Below are 25,002 nucleotides of genomic sequence, written 5' to 3' on the forward strand. Positions count from 1 at the left end.
CCACATGTCTTTCCCTTAAGGTTTGATGATGTCACCTTCTCTTTTAACCACTTGTTTTAGCTTTTCTTGGAAGCTTCCTTCCCATTCTACTTGTATGTGCTTGTCCCTTGGTCATTTATTTGTTTTTCGGTTCGCTTAACTCTGTTCTCTTTCGTTGTTTGAGGGATCACATTCGGGATCTTATTACTTGGGTTCCCCTAAATCTTTCTCAATATCTTATAATCCTTTAATGATCCTCTCTTATAATCCTTGAATTTAAATCCCTTTAACCTTGTTACCTTATACTCAATTCTTTCGGTATCTGGTGGATTTTCGGGAAAAATCAAAGTGTTCGGATTTGGATTCTGACGATCTTTACATACACTTATATACCACATAGAGTACTAATAATATCTCAGAAGATCAATAAAAGAATCCCTACATATTGTGGTATGAAAAGTTTTCTTATTCAGCATAATCGGCAAAATCACTATTCATAAGGGTTTCAAAAATTCCAAAAATTGGGGTTATTATGAGTTGGGAAAGGCCAAAGACATCTCCGGAAATGCGAAGTTTTCTAGGATTGGCGGGGTATTATAGAAGATTTGTCAAGGATTTTTCGAAAATTGCCACGCTATTGACTAAGTTAACCAGGAAGAATCAGAAGTTCGAATGGAATGCAAAATCTGAGGATAGCTTTCAAGAGTTGAAGCAGAGGTTGGTAACAACTCCGGTGTTAGTACTACCAGACGACCAAGGAAACTTTATGATTTTTAGTGATGCTTCACATAAAGGATTGGGTTGTGTGCTAATGCAACACAATAAGGTGATCGCGTATGCGTCAAGATAGTTAAAACCACATGAATTGAAGTACCCTACGCATGACTTGGAACTAGCCGCTATAGTATTCGCACTTAAGATTTGGAGACATTACCTCTACGGAGAAAAGTGTGAGATCTACACGGATCACAAGAGTTTAAAGTATATTTTCACTCAGAAGGAGCTCAATATGAGGCAAATGAGATGGTTGGAATTGATTAAGGACTATGATTGCTCGATAAATTATCATCCGGGAAAGGCAAACGTTGTAGCTGATGCTTTGTGTAGGAAGGAAAGATTGAATATGATAGCAACATCAAAAGAATTATCTGAAGAGATTAAGAGATTTGAATTAGAACTTTGTGATTGTGGAATAGTTGAAGAAGTTTGTCGTGCAATGACTTTTCAGCCAATATTATTGGAAAAGATAAGGAAATGTCAGGAAGAAGTAATGAAGAAAGAGAAAAATCAGCTAACTGGAGAAGAGATTGGTATTCAAAAGGATGAGCAAGGTATACTAAGGTTTTTCTCAAGAATTTAGATTCCTCATGTACCTGAATTGAAGAATGAGATTTTGCAAGAAGCCCACAATTCAAGATTTTCAATCCATCCGGAAAGCACCAAGATGTATCGAGACTTGAAGCAGAACTTTTGGTGGCCAAATATGAAGCGAGAAGTGGCAGAATGGGTTGCGAAGTGTTATACTTGTCAGAAAGTGAAGGCAGAACATCAACGAACAAGCGGATTAATTCAGCCCCTAAAGATTCCAGAATGGAAATGGGAAAATATTGCTATGGACTTTATAGTGGGACTACCGTGAACGAAATCCGGACATGATGTTATATGGGTTAGAGTTGATCGCCTTACGAAGTCGGCGCATTTTCTTCCAATTAATGAGAAGTCGTCATTGGACAGATTGGTTCATCTGTATGTGCGTCAAATTGTACTAAGACATGGAGTACCCGTATCGATAGTTTTAGACAGATATCCCCGATTTAACTCAAGATTCTGGAATAAATTTCAAGAGAGTCTTGGCACGAAGTTGAACATGAGTACGGCTTATCACCCGCAGACTGATGGTCAGAGCGGAAGGACAATTCAAACAATCGAAGACATGTTGCGCAGTTGTGCAATCAATTTTGCAGGAGGTTGGGATGACCACTTGCCATTAGTAGAATTCTCCTATAACAACAGTTATAACTCCAGTATTGGCATGCCACCATACGAAGCTTTATACGGATGAAAATGTAGATCACCGACAAGTTGGGATGAAGTAGGAGAAGGAAAGATTCTAGGCTCAGAATTGGTACAACAGTTGCATGAGACATTCAAATTAATTCAGAAAAGGTTGCGTGCTGCTCAAGATAGACAGAGAAAGTATACGGATCCAGCGCGTAAGGATGTTAGATTCCAAGTAGGCGAAGCCGTTTTGCTGAAGGTGTCACCTAGGAAAGGGTTGTCTAGATTTGGCAAGAAAGGGAAGTTAGCACCTAGATATATAGGTCCTTTTGAAATTTTGAGTCAAGTGGGAAAGGTGGCTTACGAGTTAGCCTTACCACCTCAGTATCAGCATGTACATAATGTGTTCCATGTGTCATTGCTTAAGAAGTACAATCCTGATGCCAACCATGTGATAGAATATGAACCTGTAGAAATTCAGGAAGACCTATCATTTGTGGAGCAACCTATCAAATTACTCAACTGGCAAGTAAAGAGTCTTAGGAATAAGTCGGTAAAGTTAGTGAAAGTACTTTGGAGGAACCCCAAGGTCGAAGAATCAACCTGGGAGTTAGAGTCTGATATGCGTTCCCAGTATCCTCATCTGTTCTCTTTGATTCTGGGGATAGAATCCTTTAAGGGGGAGAGGATGTTACGATCGACATTTTGTGTAATATTATTTGTGAACTTTGTATAATATTAGAGCCGATTATAAATATACGTAGTGATTGTACGTTTGTGTGAATGGAATTTGCTGCGTTATAAGTTGCTTTATGTAGATTATAAATTTTTCAAAGCAAGAATTTTATTATTTGCCTTTATTTTTGATTTATAAGGAATATTCTATACCTTGGAAAATTTCTTTTAAAAATTAGTTCATTCACAAATTTCAAAAGTGATCTCATAAAGTTTTTTAAAATCCAAGTTATTTTATGGTAGAACTTTTATAATTTTTGAATTATTAATTTTATTTATAAAAATTATTCTTTATAACTAATTGTTTATTTAATTTTCATTTTACTCTTTTTCCCATGCATGCAAATCACTTCTAATTCAACTAAGGGCACTAGAGTCAATAAACACCCCACTAACCACTTCTACCAAAACACCCTTGCATGCATTTTTATTTTCAATAGGATAAGGGAGATAGTGGTAAAAGCACACTCCACTCACCAATTTGCATAAGTGTAATGATTTAACCTCAATCAAACTCACACTCAACCACATTCACTTCACTCCAACTCATCTCTCTCTTTTTTTCTCTCTTCCCCCTCCCTCTCTTTGCTCTCGGCCGAAGCCCCCTCCCCACTCCCTTCCATCATTTCTCCATCCTATTTCTCATCTTCCCTAGTGTAATTCTCCTACCTACATTTATTTTATATACTTCCCAAGAGTTTTGTGAATGGGAGATGAAGTTTCATGCTTGCATGTGTAACTTTTGTGTGATCTCCAAAGAGAAACTCTTGATTCTTGGTGAATTTAAGAGCTCTCTATGAGTAACATTTCATATATGTTTTAACCAATTGTTTTATGGAGAAACCATGTCTTAAAAACTTTTGCATGCTACTGAAATTTCACTATATAATCATTTTTAGCCATGCATGCTAGTTTTAAGATGTTAATATGATGATCAACCATATTGTGTATGCTACTCTTCTCGAAATCATGTTTTCATGTTTAAAAGTCTATAAATTCGAATTATTTGTGCTTGAAATAGATTGTTTCCATGATTTATTGCTTAATAATAGTTAATATAAGATAAATTTCATGATTATTAAGGTTGAGTAATAGGTTCAAGTCGAATTTACAAGAATTTAAACTCCATATTTAGCCGAAACCTTGTTAAGTGTTTTCCATGAGTTGCATGTTATATATTTTTTATTTGAATGTAGGTGTTCTAGGGCATGGATGATCTCCACTCCTGTTGAGGCACTATTTTAGGATATTGATGCACTAGGTTTGCTTTGGTAAAGGTTGGATGCTTGGTTAATAAGTGGGAGTTAAGGTGGAAAGGATTTGGTTAGTGTTTGCATTTTTCCAGAATTTTTGCACTAGTTAGTGGGGGAGTTTTGATTGGGCATTTGTTGTGCACTTTGAGGCCCAAGCCACCAGAAGCTCGAACTAGGAGTATACAATAGGTTTTAGGTGTTTGTTGGAGGTTTGTAAGACATTTCGTTAGGTGCACGAGTGGAATCACAAAATCTGTCCAGCAGGGGACAGTTTTGTTGCAACTTAGAAATGGGAAATTTTGACCATGTCATAGATAGGCCCTCATTAGGCCCTGTTGGGCCTTAGTTAGAGGGAGTGTCAGAGGAGTTTTTACAACCATATTTCATAGGATTTGAGTTAGAATAATGTGTCACAAGTTAGTTCAAGACATGACCTTTTCTGCCCAGAAAAACAGGGGAACCATGGACTTTAAACTTAGGCCTAGGGAGGCCCAAGCTAGGCCCTTGAGCCACATTAAGTTTGCGAGTTTCCTTATGATCAGAAGAGTCTAGTGTAGAAGTTTTGGAGGTAAACTTGAAGTGTAAGAGTGTCAAATGCACCCAAGAAATTTTAAATGTCATTCTGAAATTTACCATAATAAGCACCTTCACTTACCACATAGTTTTAGAGCACTTATGAGTGAGACCTAGGTTTACCACTATAGTTGCAAGATAGCATAAAGCCAGTAGAGTGAAAGGTCCAAGTTAGGGTCAATAGGATTTGGATGGTTTAGTAAAGGCACATCGAGTTAGGAGGCCAAAATTTGGAGATTTTGTCTAGTTTAGCGATCAAGTGACTTAAGTTGTGGAGCGAGATCATCCAATCCTAGTGTTGCAATATGGTGTGTGTGATATTATTTGGTACTTAAATAAGGTATGTGAGTATATGTGGCTCTGTGTACTATTATATTTATAAGGTGATTATAAATTGCGTGCATATAGGCCTAAGTGCATTTGTGTTTAATTTCGGGTTGTAAATAGGTTGAGTTGGTGAGAATATATTATAATGAGGTTATTATTAATTGTGTAGGATCTCGAGACGAGGGTAAACTTACCATAAAGGTCGAGTAAAGTTTCCAGTTGCTCCTACTTGCCAGTCCAGTCCAGTCCAGCCTTCTCATGGCAAGTGATTCAACCTGCTTTTAGTTTGCACTCCAATGTGTTATAACTAGTTACTATAATGATACGAGTATTCTGAAATGCCATGAACCCTCAAGTGTCTATTGCAAGTAATTTAACCTTATTGGAAGATTGTTATACAAGTAGATCAAAAGTCATACCATGCTAGTATACCAAAGTAATGGTGGTACCATGATAAAGTAGAAAATTGTTATAATGCTTTATTGATCCTTTTGATTAATATGTTATTCATTCCAGAGAAATCTTGATATTGCACACTGATACATTGATTCAACTCTTGTAATAACCTCGATAGAAACTTTATCTTGATACCTAAAAGCCAGTTATTCCTTAAAGTCGTTCATAATTGTTTGATAACCCTATTCTTACCCTTAAAAATATGATACCCTGTTATACCTCGAATTTAAACTCACCTTCTTTGTATTTTAATACCTATACCTTATCTGGAACCATTACCTTAAGCCTAGTTTAGCTTTATTCTTTCATATTATTTGATAACCTTACTAAATCTCCTTGTCAAAATCCTTGTAAATAGAAATTGTTCAAGTACCCTGATATAGTAAAGTCTAGTGAATCATGACCCTGAGATTTAATGGACATATTTCCAGTGTTTCACAATTTATCTATAATCCCTTGATAAAGTTGTTTATTGTTTAAGAAATTAATTATCAATCGGCATCAGTTTTTGAAATGATTAAAAAATTTGGATTTTCAATCCCAAAGGGGGATAAATATTTTCTTTAAATAGTGGATCTGGACTGAGACGCGAGTCCTTTCCACACATATATTGTAGGATTAAAAGTTTCCTAGGGATCCCGTTAATATTTTAGAACCCAGCGAGGTTCGGGATTACTTCGCGGCTGATCACCGGCTATAATCCGTAGCGTCATAAAATAGTTTGATTAAGAAATGATTTGGAAATATTTTGATACAAACAAATGATGCCTTCACCCAAAAGTTCATCTCTTATTACTATTAGCTCTATCTTCGCATTGTCATTCTTTTATATATCTCGATTAATGTTTTGTACCGTATTGTTTAGCACTTGTTGAGCATTTGGCTCACTACTTGCTTTCACCCTGATATTACAGCTAGCAGCTATGGCTAGATTGAAGCAGACATCACGTAAGACTTGTGATGTCGATGCGTATGTTCGAGCTCAGGTAGAATAAGAGATAGTTTTGTGTGAGGACTCGATATTAAAACTAGTTGTAATAGTTAATAGTGTTGGGCTGTTCCAAATCCTGAACTGTAAGATCTTGGATTCGGTTGTATTTACTTTCTTTTAAATTTTATAATAGTTTTATATTATTTATTGTTAAGTTGGTGGTGTGATAGCTAGGATTAGGTACACTAATCTCACCGCCTTATCCTTAGGGTTTCTTTGATTTTCACCCTGTCCCTCACCTTGCTCACTCTCCTTCACACTCCCCTCTTTGTGTTTAGTAGATTTTGCAACTGATTTCTTATGAAAGAAACTAGAGGGGGATTTTTTAGCTTTGGATTTTGAAATTATTGTTTTGGTAGCTTGGGTAGCATCTGTTGGGCCAATGACACAGATGCCATAGCTACACTTGAAGGCAAAGAAATGTGTGAGGTTGGAAGAGTAGAGATAGTGGTGCTTACCTCACTTACTTGAGGTCCCCCCATGATTGGAAAGTAGAAGAGGGGCACCTCTTTGTGGTGACTTGCCCTGTTGAGATCAGCAATGACTCTCCTTTCTTGAACCCAACAATTCAGTTTCTTGGTTGGGTTCTCAACAACAATATTCTCAACAAGATAGTTAGCAAGCATCATAAAGAATCTAGCATAATAGACAATTTTACCTGTCTTATTAAGTTCTCCTAACTTATAACCTAACTCAACCATGATCAAGTCACTGAAGTTAAAGTACTTATCAGTAACTAGCATATAAAACATGTTAAGCATGAAGATGTTAACAGAATCAAAATTGCTAATTTTACCAGAAAATACTTTAGTTACCACATCACACAGATAGCTCCATTCTTTTCTAAGACCTATCCTCCTAGTTTCACTTAATTTAGAAGTAGAAAGTGCATAGCCCATAGAATTTAGCATGTTAACTATATCAATATCTATGTGTGGACCAGTAGCAGTGTTGTCTGGAATTCTAAAGCATGCTTTGATAATGTCACTATTAATGCGAAACTGCTTACCTTTAAGTGTAAAAGTTATGGTTTTGTCAGATGGGTTGTAAACGGCAGTTGTCCATATCTCCTCCACAACTTCACAGTAGATTGTGGGTGATTCCAGCATAGCATAACTGAGTTTACAGCTCTTCACAAAGTCCATCATCTTGTGAAGGTCTCCAGATTGTGGAATCTCCTTATTCACAAGAGATACAAAATTGTTCTTTTCATAGATATATCTCGATTGAGATATGATTTTGACTACTGGTGCCATTATTAGAAAATGAGAAATTTGCAGAGAGAATCTTTGCTTTGGAGAAGAAAGGAAGTTAGAGCAATTGATTTGAGAATGATAAAAGAGTAGAATAAAAATGAATTCTGCTTTTATACTATCTCAGAAAAAAACTATCAATAATAATAAAGTGAAGTAAAGTAACCAATAAAAATAGCCCAAAATAGCTATTTTAAAATAAATAAAATGTAAAAATTCTATCACTTATCCGTCGTGTTATACTTACAAACTGTAAGTATACTCGATGGATAACGTTCAGAGTTTTAACGGCTAAGATTGAGACAATTCGACGGATGTGGATAAATCAATTATCCGTCGGGTTATAAAATAATCCAGAAAAGTAATTGATTTTTATTAATAAATAATATTCCGACGAATGATCAAACTCGATGGATAATGAACATCCGCCGGGATGTAAATTTTGACTTGGCCAAAATTTCATCCAAATCAGAAATATCAATTAAGTTTCTGGCTGCATTATATCTTGCAAAAATATCTGAAATGATTCAAGAATAATTAAGCATACCTAACTCACTTACCAACCTTGAAAAGGTGGATTCATCAAGCGGCTTGGTAAATATATCTGCAGGCTGCTTTTCACTTGGAACAAAATAAACTTTCACAGTACCATTCATGACATGTTCCTTAATGAAGTGGTACTTGATGTCTATGTGCTTTGTTCTTGAATGTTGTACTGGATTTTCAATGACGGCAATTGTACTTGTGTTATCACAGAAAATGGGAATTCTATCCACTTGTAGACCATTGTCCAACAATTGGTTTTTCATCCACAAAATCTGTGCACAGCAACTACCAGCAGTAATATATTCAGCTTCAGCTGTAGAAGTAGAAACTGAATTTTGTTTTTTATTGAACCAGGACACAAGCTTGTTTCCTATAAATTGACAGGTTCTTGTTGTACTTTTTCTGTCTATTTTACAACCTGCATAATCTGTATTTGAATAACCAGTTAGATCAAAACCAGAATCTCTAGGGAACCAAATGCCAAGTTTTGGTGTTCCCTTGAGATATCTAAAAATTCTCTTAATAGCTACTAAGTGAGATTCTGTAGGATCAGCCTGAAATGTAGCATAAAGAAAAGTAGCAAACATTATATCTGGCCTACTAGCTGTTAAGTATAGAAGTGAGCCAACCATGCCCTTATAGCTTGAACTATCCACAGACTTTTCAGTAGTGTTTAATTCAAGCCTAGTTGTAGTGGCCATGGGAGTTTTTGCAGATGTGCAATCCATTAGATCAAACTTCTTTAAAAGATCATGAATATATTTAGTTTGACTAATGAATATTCCATCACTGACTTGCTTAACTTGTAAACCAAGAAAGTAAGTTAGTTCTCCCATCATGCTCATTTCATACTTGCTTTGCATCAATTTGGCAAACTATTTACAAAGTTTTTCATCTATAGAGCCAAATATAATATCATCTACATAGATTTGAACAAGTATACTATAGCCATTAACATTTCTAAAGAATAAAGTTTTATCAACAGTACCTCTTGTGAAGTGATTTTCCAAAAGAAACTTTGATAAAGTGTCATACCAGGCTCTATGTGCTTGCTTCAGTCCATAAAGTGCTTTCAAAAGATAGTAGACATATTCTGGAAAATTTGGATCTTCAAAACCATGAGGTTGACTGACATAGAATTCCTCCTCCAAATCTCCATTTAGAAAGGCACTTTTGACATCCATTTGATAGACCTTGAAATTGGCATGAGCTGCATAGGCTAAGAAAATTCGGATGGCTTCAAATCTTGTAACAGGAGCAAAGGTTTCATCAAAATCTATTCCTTCTTATTGACAGTAGCCCTTAGCAACCAATCTAGCTTTGTTCCTGACTATTATGCCATTTTTATCCATTTTGTTTCTGAATATCCACTTGGTGTCAATTGGATACTTTCCTTTAGGTTTGGGTAGCTTCCATACCTTATTCCTTTCAAATTGGTTTAGCTCCTCCTGCATAGATTAAATCCAATCAGGATCCAACAAAGCTTCTTCTACCTTTTTAAGTTCTTCCTTAGATAGGAAGCTGCTATATAGACATTCTTCTTGAGTTACTCTCCTTATTTGAACTCTAGAAGATGCATCATCAATGATGAGCTCAAAAGGGTGATCTTTAGTCCATTTTCTTTGTTGAGGTAGATTAGCTCTAGATGAAGAGGCCTCATTGTTTTCTTGATGTGTGACTGAGTTTTGATTATGAGAAACTCCCCCTGAGTTTGTGAATCTTTGATTTGAAAAAGGCGAACTTTCTGTAGGTGATCTATTCTGACTTTCAGCTTCTCTTGCTGTTCCGATGGATGATGCACTTTGTGTCCCGATGGATGAGGCTGATTTTCTCCCGACGAATAAGGCACATTGTCTCTCGACGGATGAAGAATTTTGTAACTCGACATATGTTAAATTATGTGCTTCATTAGTTATAAATTTTTCTGCATTATCCTTAGTCACTGTCTCTTGATCACTTTCATCATCACTGTCATCACTAACCATCTCCACATTATCCAACTTGAGGCTTTCATGGAAATCTCCATCTTGCAGTCTTTCAATCTTTTTATCATCAAACATAACATGTATTGATTCCATAACAATGTTGGTTCTCAGATTATAGATTCTATATGCTTTTCCCACAGCATATCCAACAAAAATTCCTTCATCTGCTTAAGCATCAAACTTCCCATATTAATCAGTTTGATTCCTTAAGATATAACATTTGCAGCCAAAGACATGAAGAAAATTTAGAGTTGGCTTCCTGTTCTTGAACAGTTGGTAGGGTGTCATGCACTTTGCTTGATTAACCAAAGAGATATTCTGAGTGGAGCAAGCAGTATTTACAGCTTCAGCCCAAAAATATGTTGGTAACTTTGATTCTTCAAGTATTGGTCTTGCAGCTTCAATAAGAGATATGTTCTTCCTTTCCACTACTCCATTTTGTTGTGGAGTTATTGCTGCAGAAAACTCATGCATAATCCCATTTTCTTCACAAAATGATCTCATCACAGAATTCTTGAACTCAGTTCCATTGTCACTCCTGATTCTTCTTACTTTAAAATCAGGATGATTGTTGACTTGCCTTATGTGATTGATGATGATTTCACTAGCTTCATCTTTAGACTTTAGGAAATATGTCCAAGAGAACTTTGAGAAATTATCCATAATTACTAGGAAAAATCTTTTCCTTGAGATGGACAACACATTGACTGGTCCAAACAAATCCATGTGTAACAATTGCAAAGGTTCTTCAATTGTTAAATCAAGCTTCTTTCTGAATGATGCTTTAATCTGCTTTCTGTTGTGAATATGTTGTGCACTTGATGATTACCTAAACAAAACATCTAAGTAGATTTTACTTAATGAAATAATGTAGCACTCGACAGATAAGAATTATAGTCCCGACGGATAACTCAGTTTGAGTACCGACGGATGAGTAATTTATTATCCATCGAGTGAGTAGCTTATATAATGATAAGTTTGTAGCACAATGTTGTATGCACCTTTGTATAGAAACTGTAGTAGCATATAAGTCATGTTGACTTTAACTAGATATGCAGAATAGGTTGATTAACTGTACATAAGCAATGTCTTGTAATTCTGTATAAGTGAAATGAAGTCAAGTGCCAAAATAGCTATCGACGGATGCTTAACAAAGCTTCGACGGATGATCAAATGACTTTCAATGGATGTTCAAAATAGCAGTCGACGGATGATCAATTAAGTCATCGACGGATGATCTGAAAGTCGACGGATGATAATATCAAGATTCAAACATCAGTTGAACAGTGAAAGCTGACACACAGCCGTCGAGATTGGATACAAACACTGTGGAAGCCTATTAACTGGGTAATAGAGGACAAAAAGCAGCAAAGATCAAGACTGTTAGATTTTATATTTATTCAGTTCTTTTGACTTTGTAATCTTGGTAATATATATAAACCAAGAGAGTGGCAAATATAATATAACTAAGAAAACTAAGTGAGCTTAGAAACAAACACAGAGAAATCTTTGTAAGCACTATCTTTAGCATTTCCCGTGTTCTTAGTTGTTCTATCTTGTAAAAGCAGCTGTGAGCATTTCTGCACACAGAGTTCTCTCGATATATTAATATATATCTCTGGTGGAATTGTTTAAATCCACCAGGAAGTTTTTAAAGACTCTTGTTTTTAATTACTCTTATTTTGATTAATTAAAGTTTATATTCCGCATTGTGCTAATCAAAACAGATATATCTATAATCGAGTTGAACATTTTTATTTCAAGAAAAAGGTAAAGAATTCCATTCAACCCCCCTTCTGTAATTCTTGCTATATTGTTAAGGGACTAACACTTTCCTTTCTGGCAAGCATCACACAATCCATCCTTAGTAAACTCCACTTGAGGGATACCTCTAACCAGTTCTTTCTTGACAAGTTCATTCATGGTCTTGAAGTTTAGATGGGACAGCTTCTTGTGCCATAGCCAACTTTCATCTTGACTTGCTTTACTAAGAAGACAAGTGACAGATTCAACATTTGATGATTTGAAGTCAGCTAGATACACATTCCCTATTCTCACTCCAGTGAGAACCACTTTGTTGCTCTTTTTGTTTGTCACAACACAGGCTTCTGAATTGAAGGTTACTGAGTTGCCCTTATCACAAAGCTAGCTGATACTCAACAAATTATGCTTGAGCCCATTCACTAGGGCAACCTCTTTAATGATGACATTGTCTTTTGAAATCAAGCCATATCCCACAGTATAACCCTTGTTGTCATCTCCAAAAGTAATACTTGGGCCAACTCTTTCCTTGAACTCAGTGAGCAGGGTAGAATCTCCAGTCATGTGCCTTGAGCAACCACTATCCAGATACAAAGATTCTTTCTGTTTTCATGCACACATCAAAATCAAATCAAGTTGATTTTGGTACCCAAGTTTCCTTGGGTCCTGCCTTGTTAGTTTTCTTCTTTGGTTTCTTAGGTTTAATCTCATTTGACTTGGGAATTTCTGATTCATCCTTAGTCATCTGAGTTGGACCTTTGAAACCAGTCATTAAAATAGAATTATCATGCACATTTTGATTAACAGGAAAAGGCATGCTATTTGCAAACATGTTATTCCAATAAGGCATGCTAAATGGCATTTGAGGCATACTAAATGCAGCATAATAAGGATTAGGTGCAAATGGCATATTAGCAAATTGTGCATTCATATTCTGAGCAGGCATAACATTTATAGGCATGGTAGGCATGGCAGTCCTATTGGGAAAAGAAGAGGGTGCAGATATGGAAGTAGGCATAGCAAGTTTGCAATTAACAGACAAATGATTAACACTACCACACTTAACACAGATTTTTCTGAGTGCATATTTATCAGGTGTGTAGTGTTATGTTTGTTAATTCCTACTTTTCCATTTCTATTATTTTTTTTTAGCTTCTGTTTTAACCTCAATCTTTTCTAATCTGTCATTTAATTGCTTAACAGACAGATGACCAACATTAACTTTCTCTTCCTTCTTGACTTGACTTGATTCTCTTGGAATAAAGTTCTTAGAAACTGATCCATATTTCTCATTCAACTTAGCTAGCTTAGCTTTTCTAATAGGTTTACTCACAGCCGGATGTGGCTCCTTGTCACTCGACGGATAATCCTTCTGATTATCCGACGGATGATTTTCATCATCCGTCGAGTCCACATCTATCAGCAATCCTTCAACCAAATTGGACTCAAGCTTCTCTTTACTCTTCTTCCAGGCTGCATCACAAAAGGACTCAATACCTTGAACTTTAGTGATTTGAGCATGGACATCTCTGGATGATTTCCATGCCTTAATCACTTCATGTTCACATTCAAGCTGCTTCTTTAAAATCTCTTCTTTCTTCAAGGATTCAGTTAATTCATCCTTATCCATCTTACACTCAATTCTCAATTTTTTAAATTCAATAAACTGAGACTCTAGCACATTATTCCTCTCACTTAAAAACAAATTGTTTTCTTTAATTCTAGCATTTTCCTTAGTGAGGGACTTAAGTGTAACACGCAAGTGATATAATTTTGTGGACATGTCATTTATTGCATCATTACACTCAGCTTTAGATAAATGTGCTAGGTTAGTGGTGATTACCTGATTGCTTGAAGAACTTGTTTTTGTTTCATACCTAACTCACTTACCAACCTAGTAAAGCTGGATTCATCAAGTGGCTTGGTAAAGATGTATACAAGTTGCTTCTCACTTGCAACAAAATGAAGTTCCACAATACCATTCATAACATGCTCTCTGATGAAGTGGTACTTGATGTCAATGTGCTTGGTCCTTGAATGATGTACTGGATTTTCAGTAATTGCAATAGCACTTGTGTTATCACAAAAAATAGGAAACTTATTCACCAGCAGACCATAGTCCAACAGTTGATTTTTCATCCATAAAATATGTGCACAACAACTACCAGCATCAATATATTCAGCCTCAGCTGTAGAAGTAGAGACTGAATTTTGCTTTTTACTGAACCAGGATACTAGCTTATTTCTTAGAAATTGACAGGCTCATGTAGTACTTTTTCTATCAATCATACACCCTGCATAATCTGCATCCGAATAACCAGTTAGATCAAAACCAGAATCTCTAGGATACCAAATGTGTAATAACCCCAATTTTTGGAATTTTTGAAATCCTTATAAATAGTGATTTTTCCGATTATGCTGAATAAGAAAACTTTTCATACCACACTATGTAGGGGTTCTTTTATTGATCTTCTGAGATATTATTAGTACTCTATGTGGTATATAAGTGTATGTAAAGATCGTCAGAATCCAAATCCGAACACTTTGATTTTTCCCGAAAATCCACCAGATACCGAAAGAATTGAGTATAAGGTAACATGGTTAAAGGGATTTATATTCAAGGATTATAAGAGAGTATCATTAAAGGATTATAAGATATTGAGAAAGATTTAGGGGAACCCAAGTAATAAGATCCCGGATGTGATCCCTCAAACAACGAAAGAGAACAGAGTTAAGCGAACCGTAAAATAAATAAACGACCAAGGGACAAGCACATACAAGTAGAATGGGAAGGAAGCTTCCAAGAAAAGCTAAAACAAGTGGTTAAAAGAGAAGGTGACATCATCAAACCTTAAGGGAAAGACATGTGGCTTGGAGGTGAGGTCATCCAAGTGATGTCATCACTTTATCAAAACAATCTCCACCAAGTATTCATTTCACAAACACCAAAATCAAAAGCAACCAAAACAAACTCATTTAAGGAAAAATTTCAAAAATCAAGCTACATACCTTCATAATTCAAGAGGTTTGTTTCTTTAGCTTCCATAATTGATAACTTAGATGAGCCATAAGTTTAAGCTCTAGATTCCATGTTTAACATAGCTAATCAATTCATCAAAGTTCTTGGTGAATAGTGTTTTTCAAGAACTTGAAATTTTGTTCTTGAGTTTTTGTTTAGATTAAGCTTTGGTAAGGACTTTCAAGGGTGATTCCAAGCTCCTTAGTTACTTTTACTCACCAAGGAAGGTATAATCTCCTACCCTAGCCCTACTTTTGTATATTTAGAGTTTTTTTGTTTGGAATGGTTCATGAGAAGCTTGGTTATGGTGTATTTAGAGATGTGTTGGTTTTGTGATGTGTTTGGAGTTGTAAATCTTGTTGATTAGTTAAAGAACTTATGTAAGCTTTTAGTTCATGATTGGGAAGTAGTGTAAATTGAAAAAACTTGAGGTGTTGGGGCTGTTCTAGTGAGGTATGGATGGAGTTTGGTTGTATGGTTGAATTGTGGTTGGTTTGCGGTTGATTTGGAGTAGGATAAAAATTGGTAATCGCGTAAACATAGTCGTCGTAATGTCCGATTTACTTTAGACTGTTTTTGTTCTTAACATCAGGACCTGAGGACTCACTGTTAGGTTTTGACCATTGCAATGATTAGATAGTTCATGTTACGAGCTTCGTTTTGATATGTGGTTCGTTTGAATCCGATGTACAGTTTAGGAGAAACGACCATTTTAAGTAACGGCGTTTCGCGAACGAACCATTACCCCTCGCCTTACTTTGAAACCTTGGTTAAGGACTTTAAATGATTAATTGGGATATGAAAAAATTATGTTAAGTGGATTAGGCAGTTGGTAAGGTACTCGCGAAAGAATCTCCTTAAAACTCTTAATGGTTAATTTATTAAAAATGGTGGAGCCGAGGGTACTCGAACGACTTAGGTGATTCGTTAAGCGTAGGAGTGACCATAAGCGAACGTTAGGGTTCAATTGGTTAAAGTCTAGTTTCTTAAGCGACCGGGGTTTAATTCCAACTTATGTTGTTGTCCATAGGTTATCAGACTCACTCTAAACTTAAGTCTATCCGGGAGCACTCAGGCAAGTTTTCTACCCGTTATACTGTTGTGGTGATGTATATATGTATATGCATTATCTTGTGATAGATGCATGATTGTTATTAGCAAATCTTGCGATATATTGGAGCATGTTGATATGGTTTATATGCATGCCTGTTTCATAATATTGATATCTAACTGTTAATTCGATTGCTTATAAGTTGCATAATACCTATGCTAGAGATAAGCAGTAGTTGCGTATACCCTTAGTATAGGGGACCCAAAGGCGAACATTTTCTAAAATCGGGAGTCGATGTTCCCGAGTATATTATATATATTTTTATATATATAGATATAGTTTTCAAAACTATTAATCGAATAAGGTTTATTGGATAACTTTATTTTTATTAATGAATATTACTTTGAATATTCATTCGAGGACTTATGACTCTGTTTATTCTATTTAATGAATATTACTTTGAATATTCATTCGAGGACTTATGACTCTGTTTATTCTATTTAATGAATATTAATTTGAATATTCATTTGAGGACTTATGACTCCGATTATTTACTAAATAATATTCTTTATTTTATTAAAGAATAATGTTTCGATAATCAAACTTATTTTCGATTATTCAAATAAAGATAGTACTTTCGTATAAGTATATCTTTGGTTATTTAATATTCTTTTCAAGTATGAGTCTTAAAACTTCTACTTCAAATTATTTATATAGAGATTATCCTTATGGGAATATTATTTAAATAATAATATTCAGATATTTTCTAATATATCGGGACTGATTTATTAAATCAGCATTACTCCAAACATACTTAAAAGTGTTTTCGAGTCTTCAAAATGATTTTAAAAGTTAGAGCGGATCCCAAAACTCATTTTTATATTTAAGATCTTCCTTTCAAAGGGGATTTAAATACTCTCTCAAAACCTGAGGGATCCGGCTCTGTGGTGTATTTATATTCGCAACAAGGTTGCTTTTTTGATAAATGAATTGATTACTTACCCAACGTTCGGGAAGTAAGTCCATCTATTGAGTCGGCATAAGCAACATGGGCTCAGTGGGCATCCATGAAAGTGTAAGAGGCTCAGTGGGAGTCCATCAAATGCGTAAGTGGCTGAGTGGCAGTCCAGCATAAGGTCCTATTGCGGCCAGGGTGATGACCAGTGGGGAATTCGTCCATCTACTAGTAGAAAAGGTTACTTATTGGTATCTTTGCCTGATCAGCAAGATATCAAGTTTATGCCAAGGTTTTCTCCTTTCCAAATTCATTGGCTATTACAACTCTGTTTATAATTTTCATAAAAGAGGTTTTCAAGGAGTGTATGAAATATATATATATAGGTGTATATATATATCGCGACTTAATGAAGTATCTCGTAACTTCATTATTTATAATGATATTTCAAGGATTGAATCTATTCAAATCTTATCTTGTAGTCTCATCTATGTGATGAACTTTTGAAACGGATTATACCTTGAACGGTGGTAGTTCAAGTAGTATTCGGAGAAGATATAAGTATATTGGAGTATCTTGTAACTTCATCTTTTAAACTTATATCTAGTAAATGATTATCTTATGCATGACAAAGATTTTCACAAAAACGTTGAGACAAGGTTAGATATATGAGATCACCTTGCAACGATATTTTTATACAGTTATAAACTGGAACTCTGTGTATATTATACATGGAAGAGGATTTAAAAATTCTGAAAAGTAAAGATATATATACTAAATATTTTGTGACTTGGTCGCATTAAGAGATCAAACTTGGTTCATTTCTTCTTGATCAAAACTTTCATGAGTACTATGAGGATACTCATATATTGTTAATTATTATACATATTATTTCAGTGGGCTTGTTGCTCACCCTTGCTTTCTTCTTTCATCACACAACAACAGATAGACAATATGAACAGGATCAAGCTCCCAATTCGCGAACGGATAGGAAACGTTCCGCAGTTTCCTGTAGGCGTTGATGCCGCCGTAGCTGAGGTAGGAACTACCAATAGGCTAGGTTTTCAACTATTGATGTACCAGACTTATGTATATTATGAATTGTAATAATGGCAAAGAATATGTAAATTTATTCAGCAACCCTTTTGAGGTGTAATGACTTATAATTGTGGAATAAAATGACTTGTTTTATTTTTGGTATTCATCTCTCAGACTATAACTTGTGGTGTGTGTGTATATTGTGGTGTCACAGTACGTAGTAGTTGGTTAACTGTTAAGATTAAGTATTCATAAGGGAAATAGAACTCGTGACAACCCGAATCCCCGACCCCGGATTTGGGGGTGTTACAGAAATGGTATCAGAGCTAATCGTTACAAACCTCAGAGATGATATGGCGTTAAGATAATAAGTTCACTAAGATAATAAGAACTCTTGCCAAGTTAATAGTCGGACTACCTAACGTAGTACTGACAGTTAAAACCCTTAGGGGAAACCCTTATAAATATCGTGATAGAGGCGTAGTTCGCTATCGTATATGGTAGCGGGACTCCGAACCCTGAGGTTGAGGAGAAACAGCGCGATGATGTTTTATTACTAATTGGGGATCGGATTGTGGATCCGAGAGAGCGTCCTAACGCGGGACCAGATGATGTTCATATTGAGGATGTAGAGGTTGAGGATGTTGTTCTAGAAGGGATTATTGCTGAGAAGGATCCCGTGGAGGATCCTGACAAGAATGAATAAAGGACCACTGAGGAATTGATGACCATGGTTAGGGCGACTACCAGAGGTAGGATTGGCCGGTCACTACCGGAGGTGCGTTCAAGTTTGTAAAGATAGTAGCCCCTTTAATGCGGCTTACTCGTAAGATTGAGAAGTTCGAATGGACAGAGAAATGCGAGAACAGCTCTTAGGAACTGAAGCAAAGGTTGGTGACGACCCCTATGTTGGCGTTGCCAGATGGAAAAGGAGATACTTTTTTTGAATTGTAGTGATGCTTCGCATAAGGAATTAGGGTGCTTCTTATACAGCATAGCAAGGTAATCACGTACGCATCAAGACAACTAAGGGAATATAAAATTCGATATCCCCGCCCATGAGCTTGGGCTCGTGGCAATAGTTTTGCGCTAAAGATTTGAGGCACTACTTGTAAGGAGAGAAGTGCGAGATTTACATTAGCCATAAGTGCTCTAGTACATTTCACGCAGGAAGAGCTCAATATGCGCCAGAGGAGGTGACTAGAGCTAATCAAAGATTACGATTATGAGATTCTTTATCATCCAGGGAAAGCCAAAATGGTGGCTAATGCCCTTAGTGTAAAGGAGAGACTCAAGATGATAATGTCTTTGGGAGAGTTGATAAGAGATTTTGAGAAAATGGAAATAGAAGTGAAGGTAACCGGAGCCGGTACCGAAAAGCTGTTTGAGATTGCAATACTGCCCGAATTATTGGAAAAGAACATATTATGCCAGAAAAAGTGATGAATGAAGGCAGAGAGCCAACAAATAGACAAGAGATTAATACCGAGAAAGATGATAAGGGAATAATGAGGTATTCCTACAGAATTTGGGTTCCAAATGTTCAAGAGCTTAAAGATGAAATCTTAGATGAAAGCTAGTTTGAGGAATAAGATTTAGAGCAAACCCTGAACGTGATAGTTAGGGAGGTCGCCATCTAGATAGAAGGAACCCATAACATAATGGAGTGGAAAATGAGGATTTAAAACATGTAGGATGACCCCGATTATGGGGAGCTTGAGGGAACGTTCAGACTAAGGAAACGAGAGTCGAGTAAGGAAAGGGGACCCGAGACGGTACTCCTATACGACAATTTATGGACATTTTTAGACAGAACTTAGACTATTATCCCCAACCACCACCCTGAGGAATCAATGCGGTGGGAAATTCTTTCATGACCTTTAAGTCGCTAAGCTCTCAGAGTTCCAAGGAACAAGCTGACCCAGTCGAGGCAAGAGCCTGGCTAAAGGAAATACAGGAATCATTTGAGATTCTAAATGATTGACGAATCACAAAAGACTATTTTTGTCACTTACCCTCCTAAGAGAGAGACCACCCACTAGTGAAAGACCAAGAAAGGCACGGAGCAAGAGGTTATGATAAACTGATTAAAGTTCAGTCAAAAATTATTTTTTTTTCTAGAAAGTAAATTCCAAGGTTATGGAGATAGTGTAAAAGCATTAAGAGCCAGAATAAAGGCGGACGAATATGATGAATTATGAATCTAAGATTATAAAAGTTGTCAAGATTCGTCTGGAGGACAAGAATCCTAGAACGACGTGATGTTTGAAGTCAATGATTAGTGGGTACGTAAAATGATTGTAAGAGAAAGGAAAATAAAAAGAAACTGAAGTGAAAAGGAGCATAAAAGCAATAGAGTTTGAGGAATGATAAGGGAGTCGGGTATGAGGAATCCCTAAAGACTCGTAGTAATAGAAATAGAAAAGTATATGATCGTCAGGATGAGGATGATTCACCATGAGTTAAAGTTGATGGTTGAAGGCATAAGAGATATATATGTTGTACCCCCTTCAAGTTGGAAGGATTCGGGGAAACCTTGGGATAGTTCGAAGGATAAATAATGAGACGTGGATAGACTGAAGAGACAAGAAAGTAAGAAATTAGGAAAATTGGATGAAGGAAGTGACCTTCAAGAGTGTGAAGTGTAAGACCGGTGGCATGATACCCAGAAAGGGAGACGCCAGGTATGAGAGATATCCCAACATTGAGATGACTGTTGAGATAAACAACAAGAGTAAATAAGGAATTATTAAGAAGAAGTTCACGTTGAACACGACCAATATCTTCCAGGACATCCCTGTTGTCATTACCAAATTAGGAAAGAAAAGCGGATAACCGTTGTTATCTTTTGGAAGCCATATTGATTGACCTCATTTTGAATACAGATGCTATTGTAAAATTAGGCATATACTATCGAGGTGGGAATGATTGAATAAGACACCCTCATCAGGGATATATGACTTGATTTATCCATGGAAGGACGCATGTACTTTTTCTAAAGGTGGAATTAAGGATAGAACATCAGTAACTTAAAATGAATCCTAGGGGAATGCATAAAGGTTGGCATTTCACCCTTAATAGGGATAGTATGAGTTTGACAGTATGAATTGGAAAGGATTAAGGTAACAACAACCTTTAAGGATCAGTGGAGAAATTTTTTTAGAAGTATATAGACAATGATTCTGGTATTAGTAAATGGTATTTTGATATGCCCTGTATCTAGGGAATACAGAGGGAACGATTCAAGAATAACCTAAGAGGTTTTATAAGGAAAAAAAAGTAATATTCAAAGTTCTCAAGAATATAAATTTTGATAAAGGAAATATGACATAATTATAATGATGCCAGGTGGGCACGTGTTGAACCATAAGAAAGTATAGATCGACCCAATGAAGGTCGAGATTGGTGAAAACATGTAGGGCCCAAGATAAGAGACGTCCTAAGTATGATCGAGAGTCAGTTGTGACAATGTTAACCTCTAAAAGACCGAGGCAATAACTTATGGAAAAATGGTGATATATTTTTTCACCAAAGCGTAAAGAAGAGCATTTTCATGCAAGTAGTGATTGGAAATGAGGTAGAAAATTTAGTTGAAGATCATTTAAAAGACATTGATTGTAAGGAAATTTTACTATCAGGAAAGGCCAAAGAGGTGGCCGACACTTTAAGTGTAAAAGGACAATCATAGGCGCTCGTGCCAGAGGAATATAGTGATAATGGTTGAAGTCGTGAAGGTTGTATTATGGTTTGGAAGATTGACATTCCTTCTGATGACTGTGCAATACCCAACCGTAATAGTAGTTTGGTAAAGGTTTAATTCGTGTAATCGCCATGAGCGGGCTATCTATCTTAGAAGGTCCTATCTTGAGAATAATCCAGGACCATGTTTCAAAAAGGACTAAATGAACCTTTGAGTTAAGTCTTCTACTGAAGGCATATGATTAGGAATGGTATTAATCTGCTATCGTTGCTTTGATTGAAACTCTTCTGCAATTTTATCTGCTTCATGTCATGAAAGTACGTCGGGATCTGGAGTGTTCTTCATGAATTATGAATGGTGATTATGTTAACTCCTTAGAAGAATTTGATACGACAGGTATGGACTCCGTATGGTTAACTATTAAGATCCAAGGAAAACGAATGACTACAGTGGGTCAGCGATGGACCATAGTAATGCATCAATGATTCTGCGAGTAATGAGTCGATTACAACCGTAAGAGTTGTATTAGAATGGATGTTGAGATTGAGTACCACTAATCGGGTCGTGGTGATGTATAAGTTATCATTGATACACTAATTAAGTCGATTATCTACCTATTAAATATTTATTCCTTCTTAGGAATAGAGAGTCGTATTACTATACGAAGAAGGTTGCGGTGCAAGCATAGAATTCTAGTAACGATGATGTCTAGAATGAAATCCCAGATTCGATTTTCGATGTCAAGGAAGTTTCAAAGGTGATTGTGTATAAGCTCGAGGAAGTGCATGGGTCCATAGAATGATGGACGGAATATCAAAAATAATTAGGCATGTGAAATACGATGCTATAATGCTTAATGTTGATTTATATACATATATGTTTTGTTCTCCTTTGATAAACCTCTATAGTTCAGAGGTAGATTTCAAGCCAGATATTTTGTGGCAGTATATATTTTAATATATATACAATTCTCTTCAATTCGTTCTTTTATCTCCTTTTCATTTCATGTAAGCCGAGAAGAACAACCATTCCAGAAGGGGAGGTATTGCTGAATGACTATCTATCTGTGTGATAGAAGCCTAGTAGGATACCATCTATTGTTTAATTGCTTGTAAAGTACTAAAGGCTGGCCACCTTCTATACTAACTATGCGATATAACAAGTGTTCATGATCATAGTGATCTCTCAACAAATTCCTTTACTTCTATATGATGGATCAAGCTTTCGAAGATAGAAGCAGCTAGAAAGGAAGTAGTATCAGTACGGTGGTATTCAGATTCTAACACGTTCGTGATACTAAGATTGACATGGTTATTAAAAGGTTATAGAACGCTAATGAGCAAAAGTGTAACCAGTATAGTATTATGTACGGAAGATAGTAAAGACTACGAACTGGAAAAGAATGGGTATTGAGAAGCAAAAGATATAATGCTAGAAGCTATGATGAGAGTTGGTTCAATAGACTTGAAAGAATTTGGAATGATCACTTAACGCGGATTAAGTTTTCTCACGATAATCGATCGTATGTCAGTATCGAGGTATCACCTTATAAGATCCTTGAGGGAAGATAATGTCGATCTCCCTTATGATAGGATGAAGTTGGAGAGCGCAAGATGCTCGGACCAGCAATGGTCCAAAGGACCAAGGATATAATAGATTTAATCAGAGGACGGCTGGTAGTAGCCCAAGATGGGCACACAAAGTATGTTGATCTGACACAAAAGGACAATGAATAGGAAGTAGGGGACCTAGTGCTGTTATAGGTATTTCCTTGGAAAGGATGGATGAGGTTTGGAAAGAAAGGAAAGTTAAGCCCACGAATTGTTGGACCCTTTGAGGTATTAAGACGTATTGGGAAGTTAGCATATGAGCTAGCCCTACCCCTAAACATGTAGCAAGTTCATAAAGTGTTCCACGTATCAATATTAAGGAGGTATAATTCGGATGCCAGACAAATAAGGGCATATGAGCGCATAGACATGCAACCCGACGTAACCTATATGGAGCAACCGGGAAAGGGTATAGGTTGAAAAGGAACAAGTGCTGGGGAGAAGGGCTATCAAACTAGTCAGAGTTTGATGGTAGAACCACAATGTGGAAAAATTAACATGAGAGTTAGAAAGTGCAATTCTAAGAGAGCATCCCTATTCATTTTCTATCCAATTCCGGGACGGAATCCTTTTAAGGAGGGGAGACTGTAATAACCCCAATTTTTGGAATTTTTGAAACCCTTATGAATTGTGATTTTGCCGATTATGCTGAATAAGAAAACTTTTCATACCACACTATGTAGGGGTTCTTTTATTGATGTTCTAAGATATTATTAGTACTCTATGTGGTATATAAGTGTATGTAAAGATCGTCAGAATCCAAATCCGAACACTTTGATTTTTCCCGAAAATCCACCAGATATCGAAAGAATTGAGTATAAGGTAACATGGTTAAAGGGATTTAAATTTAAGGATTATAAGAGAGGATCATTAAAGTATTATAAGATATTGAGAAAGATTTAGGGGAACCCAAGTAATAAGATCCCGGATGTGATCCCTCAAACAACGAAAGAGAACAGAGTTAAGCGAACCGTAAAACAAATAAACGACCAAGGGACAAGCACATACAAGTAGAATGGGAAGGAAGCTTCCAAGAAAAGCTAAAACAAGTGGTTAAAAGAGAAGGTGACATCATCAAACCTTAAGGGAAAGACATATGGCTTGGAGGTGAGGTCATCCAAGTGATGTCATCACTTTATCAAAGCAATCTCCACCAAGTATTCATTTCACAAACACCAAAATCAAAAGCAACCAAAACAAACTCATTTCTCTTCTTCCCCCATCTATTGCTCTCGGCTTTTCCATGAAAAGCAAAGGAAAAATTTCAAAAATCAAGCTACACACCTTCATAATTCAAGAGGTTTATTTCTTTAGCTTCCATAATTCATAACTTAGATGAGCCATAAGTTTAAGCTCAAGATTCCATGTTTAACATAGCTAATCAATTCATAAAAGTTCTTGGTGAATAGTGTTTTTCAAGAACTTGAAATTTTGTTCTTGAGTTTTTGTTTAGATTAAGCTTTGGTAAGGACTTTCAAGGGTGATTCCAAGCTCCTTAGTTACTTTTACTCACCAAGGAAGGTATAATCTCATACCCTAGCCCTACTTTTGTATATTTAGAGTTTTTGTGTTTGGAATGGTTCATGAGAAGTTTGATTATGGTGTATTTAGAGATGTGTTGGTTTTGTGATGTGTTTGGAGTTGTAAATCTTGTTGATTAGTTAAAGAATTTATGTAAGTTTTTAGTTCATGATTGGAAAGTAGTGTAAATTGGAAAAACTTGAGGTGTTGGGGCTGTTTTAGTGAGGTATGGATGGAGTTTGGTTGTATGG

This window comes from Apium graveolens, chromosome 5 (genome assembly GCF_009905375.1).
Source record: "Apium graveolens cultivar Ventura chromosome 5, ASM990537v1, whole genome shotgun sequence".
Classification (NCBI taxonomy): domain Eukaryota; kingdom Viridiplantae; phylum Streptophyta; class Magnoliopsida; order Apiales; family Apiaceae; genus Apium; species Apium graveolens.